The sequence below is a fragment of the Polyergus mexicanus genome, unplaced genomic scaffold (genome assembly GCF_030449975.1).
Source record: "Polyergus mexicanus isolate NDT 795.1 unplaced genomic scaffold, iyPolMexi1.0 SCAF_19, whole genome shotgun sequence".
In the NCBI taxonomy this organism is placed as follows: Eukaryota; Metazoa; Arthropoda; class Insecta; order Hymenoptera; family Formicidae; genus Polyergus; species Polyergus mexicanus.
In genome coordinates, this window is record NW_027223339.1 from 1,132,472 (window position 1) to 1,137,336 (window position 4,865).

At 32.2% G+C, this 4,865-nt stretch overlaps 1 long non-coding RNA gene across 1 annotated transcript; it reads right to left on the reverse strand.

Annotated features, from left to right (window-relative positions):
* Positions 1-1,365: 1,365 nt before the first annotated feature.
* Positions 1,366-4,634, reverse strand: LOC138941440 (uncharacterized). Its single transcript, XR_011448169.1, has 4 exons — positions 4,574-4,634; positions 3,541-3,727; positions 2,735-2,883; positions 1,366-1,518 (listed from the first exon to the last, which is right to left on the reverse strand). It is a non-coding gene; the product is annotated as an uncharacterized lncRNA (long non-coding RNA).
* Positions 4,635-4,865: the final 231 nt, after the last annotated feature.

Genomic DNA, 4,865 nt, shown 5'->3' on the forward strand with positions numbered 1-4,865 from the left:
AACAAAGCGGATTCGAACGCAATATCTATATGAAAACCGTAAAGTGAGATCACTTCTATCTTAATTCGTCGGAGCAATGCCTCGACGCTTCTTTCGATGCTTTACATGTTGAATGGAACATCTATGACAGACGAGTGAATTACGCAAAACATGTATTTGGAGAATGATCTCGCGACAAACCCTGCAATGCGCAATCGATGGACATCGGTTAAAAACGACAGAGATTTGCGATCGCGTAATCCAATGGGTAGATCGAAACAATCGTCCTTCTCTGGATTCGACATTCTCGATTCGTCACACGCTGCTTAAGATATTCGAGACTTCTAAAAAAATATAACTTCAATTTAGAGAGGAAGGCAAGCCTCTCGGAAGATAATAGCAAACCACCGAGAATATCTTGCCAAAAAAACCTCTCTGATCTAGACCGTTTGGAACTAACGTTAAATTGTAGGTTCTATATGTCTGCGGATAATCATAAAAAGGCTCATACCAGATATATGTAGAGGTGTCACCTCTGACAAGAGATATGGATTGTGAAGAATATTATACATTTAAAAAATTATTTAATAAATATTTTAATATTTTAATAATTATTAAAAATATTAAAAAATATTGTAATAATTATTTGTCGCAAAAATATTTCTATTTATATTTATGATGGGGGAGAAGGAGTACACTGCGTTGAGACTAAAACACGTTTTGGAAATGTTTAACAAAAAACCAAGGTCTTGTTAAGGTTTAGAAATTGAAAAGCCACAAGATGGCATCAAATTTAATCAACAAAATTACTCCGAGAAAGTTTTGGAAACATATGACGTAAATGCTGCAAGATTAATGAATATTCACAGGAGCATGAATACAAATTCAATGCATTACGGAAAGTGATGATTATCACAAAATGAATCACTATGAGGAACTTCTAATAGAATACAGACCAGAATATATTATTAAAAACAAAAACCTGGTTGTCATCCAAGGGGAAATTATCTTATTATAATATAATTATCTTAATTAATATATAATTATCTTAATTATATTATAATAAAATTATGATAAGTATAGAACTTGTGAAAGAAAATAAAAAATTTTTTGGTTTTTCATTTAATCCAAAATCGTGACAATTATATATCGATCTTAGCGCTTAAGAGTTATTGATAGAATTCGTAAAATGCTACTCAGAACTTATAAAATCGCCGTGAACTCAAAAAAAATTTTTTCTTTATAATTTTTCATATATTGAATAAAATAAATATTTTTTAAAAGTTCTAACAATTCTGTTGACAGTTCATTTCACAAATTTTATCCTTGCTGATCGGGTTTAGAATGGTGGTATACTCACTTGATGACATACATACTTGATTGCTTTCTTCTCCTTGATACGAACGGTGCGGATAAGTGGTGTCCGCGTAATTACTATATACGAAGTGATATACGACCCAGTGTAATCTGGAATCTTAGTCGAACTGGTGCTAGATCCGGGTGCACTTGAGTCGGTATTCTACCGTGAATACATATCATCTGAAATATTCATTCATGATATTAAATCATCATATTCATCTGATCAGGTTAAAAAAGAGCTAATTTCTAACGGTTTAATAAGAAGATATAAAAAATAAGTTGAAACATAATTGTGCTTAAGAGAATACTACAGTTAGTTATTTCTAATGTATAATTCACGATATATATATATATATATATATATATTTTTTTTGTACTTTATATTATTTAAACATTATAATACTGAAAAATCAAAGGAGTTAATAAATTATCTCTTTAAAAACTTATAATACTGAAAAATCAAAGGAGTTAATAAATTATCTCTTTAAAAAAATATCTGTTCTTATAATTAAATGATCTTAAAAAACATTTAAATTAGTAGTAAACAATATGAGCATTATTTATACCAATGTATCCGCCTTTCTGAAGTTAGCACCCCATATTTCAAAAAACTAATTTTTTCCAGAGAAATCCAGAGTGTAAATTAATTTTTATATTAGGATATAGTAATTGATATGTTTGATAGTTTTCACATTATTTAAATAATATTTCTGTTACTACTGCATATATTCCATTTTTACTCCCCCCCCCCAACCCTCCCTCTCTTTCTTTGTAGAAGAATATTATGTGTGTTTAAAAATACTATACTAAAAAATAACATGTTTAATTTTTTTTTTTTTTGTATTGTGTACATGTATACATACATTTTAAGAAGAAATTGTGAAAACTATTGAACAATATATCAAAAGAGCTTTAGAATAAGTTATTTTTTTATAGTCTATGTATAATATTAAAACTATAATCAGAATTCTTTAAATTTTTTTTTTATAGAGTAAATAACGTAAGAGATTTTTCATTGAGATTATTCTATACATTGAAAATCTATATTATACGCGTAATATAATTTAAAATAATTTTCCTGCACACATATGCAAAACGAATATGAATGTGAAAGAAAATTAATAATTTTTTTGTTTAATATCAAAGATAATTTTATGAAATCACACACTTTTCTGGGTAGCATTTCAAGAATTCTAAAAGAAATTCTAATAGCAAAATTAATTATTTTTAGTAGTTATAACGTTATCGCTGCTTTAGACATTTCATCTTACGAAATTAGCACCCCCAAGATTCAAAAATAGTTTTTTACCTTAATTCGCCAAATCTATTTTTAAAATTAATAAGGAGAACTTTAGAACTTTTTAGGGTGCATCCAGAACTTTAAAAGAAAAATTACTTTTTTTCCTGATCATACATTATGATCACTTCCATAACTTTGCCACAGCGAGTAAAATAGGATCTTAGGTCTGTCTCCGTTATTTGGTAAACCACCACTACGTTTTGGCTTCTGAAGAGTGCATCGATTATATATGGTTTTGGATCAATCTGTAATATCAAACATCAACAAAATATGTTTTATGTAACTCTTTTGTAAACTTTAATATATTTAGTATATAAGTATTATTATTTTAAAAAATATAAATTCTGTATACATGCTCATATAAGATTTCAATGAAGAACAACAATTTTTAATATTTCATTTCTCGCATTGTTCTAGCGAGCATGTTTTTGATTATACTTTTTCACATTTGGACCACAGGATTCGGCTTTCTCAGCTTCAAGGATGAAGAAGCAGTGGATAGATGCGTCCTGTTGTCCAAATGTGAGAAAGTATAATGAAAAACATGCTCGCCAGAACAATGCGAGAAATGAAATATTAAAAATTGCTATTTTTCATTGAGATCTTAAGGTCCTGTGCATAATAGAAAAAATATTAGAAATAGGAATAAAATATTAAATATCAGGAAGAGCAATTTGGAATTATTTTACTTCAAACAAGGGAACGGAATGGACTAACGCATAATGACATAAAAAAATTAAAATTAGAAATAATTAATCCGTTCCGTTTCCTTGTTTGAAGTAAAATAATTCCAAATTGCTCCTCCTGATATTTAATATTTTATTTCTATTCCTAATATTTTCTCTATTGTGCGCAAGGCCTAATATAAAAAAATCCCAATATAAAAATTATTTTAGACTTACGCCTGGATTTCTTTTTCTCCTAATCGTACATTATGACCACTTTCATAACTTTGCCAAAGCGAGTAAAATAGAATTCTAGGTCTGTCTTTGACACGTTACTTGGCAAACCATCAAGAAAAACTTTTAGAAAGCCACCACTACGTTTTGGTTTCTGAAGAATACGTGGATGACATGGTTTTGGATCAATCTGTAATATGAAGTAGTTATAATTACTCGTCATTTCATATCTCTCGGCATTCCCGATATATGCGGATATACAACCGGACGAATAAATAAAACGCGACGAACGCCATGTTCCACTATTTTTTCGATATTCACGTATTGCTTCGCAACTAATTTTGCAACGGCGGACCCCTCGCGAAACAAATGGCGATCGAAGGCAACTTCATACCGACGCCTTCTTCCCTGTCCCCCTCCCTCTCGCCCCTCAATCCTCCTGCCATCGCGAACTACTTTACGAACGATAATTACTCGTCATTTCATATCTCTCGGCATTCCCGATATATGCGGATATACAACTGGACGAATAAATAAAACGCGACGAACGCGATGTACCACCATTTTTCCGATACTCGCGTATTGCTTCGCAATTAATTTTGTAACGGCGGACCCCTCGCGAAACAAGTGGCGATCGAAGGCAACTTCATACCGACGCCTTCTTCCCTGTCCCCCTCCCCCTCGCCCCTCAATCCTCCCTGCCATCGCGAACTACTTTACGAACGAAATATACCGATCTCGTAAGCCTAAAATCTATCACATATATCACACGAATCGAGAAAATTCGACTAACAACGCGATATAATTACTCACTTCGTATATAGAGTCGCGAACGAACGCAATATTATAGTTTCGCGGTGTCTCACAATTATATTCACTATCATGGCGGAAGACTTTATCGGACGCATCGCGTAACTTCTGCCCTCGAATCCCTTTTCATCGCGGGCTACCTCACGACCACAAACGAAATATAATAGTCGCAAGGCTATTTGAGATCGCGAAAATTAATATATTGCTATTATTAACATATACTTACTTTTTTATATCTGCGATTCCATCCCGAGAAAGTAATACGCGTCCTTACGCCACGGTGGTCTTCCAGAAAGAGAGGGATACCAACCACGAAGGTCAAAAAAGTGATGCGATGAAACAAAAGATAAACGATAAGTGCGTGCAACCGAACAAACCGATTGGTAGCAATGCAACGTGATTGGCTCTTACTTTTAGAACCAACAAATCAACGTCGAGTAGTTGACAAGACAATAATACCCGATTTCTTCATATCCCGATAACTTTATCCGGCAGATATCTCGCAGAATCAACCAATC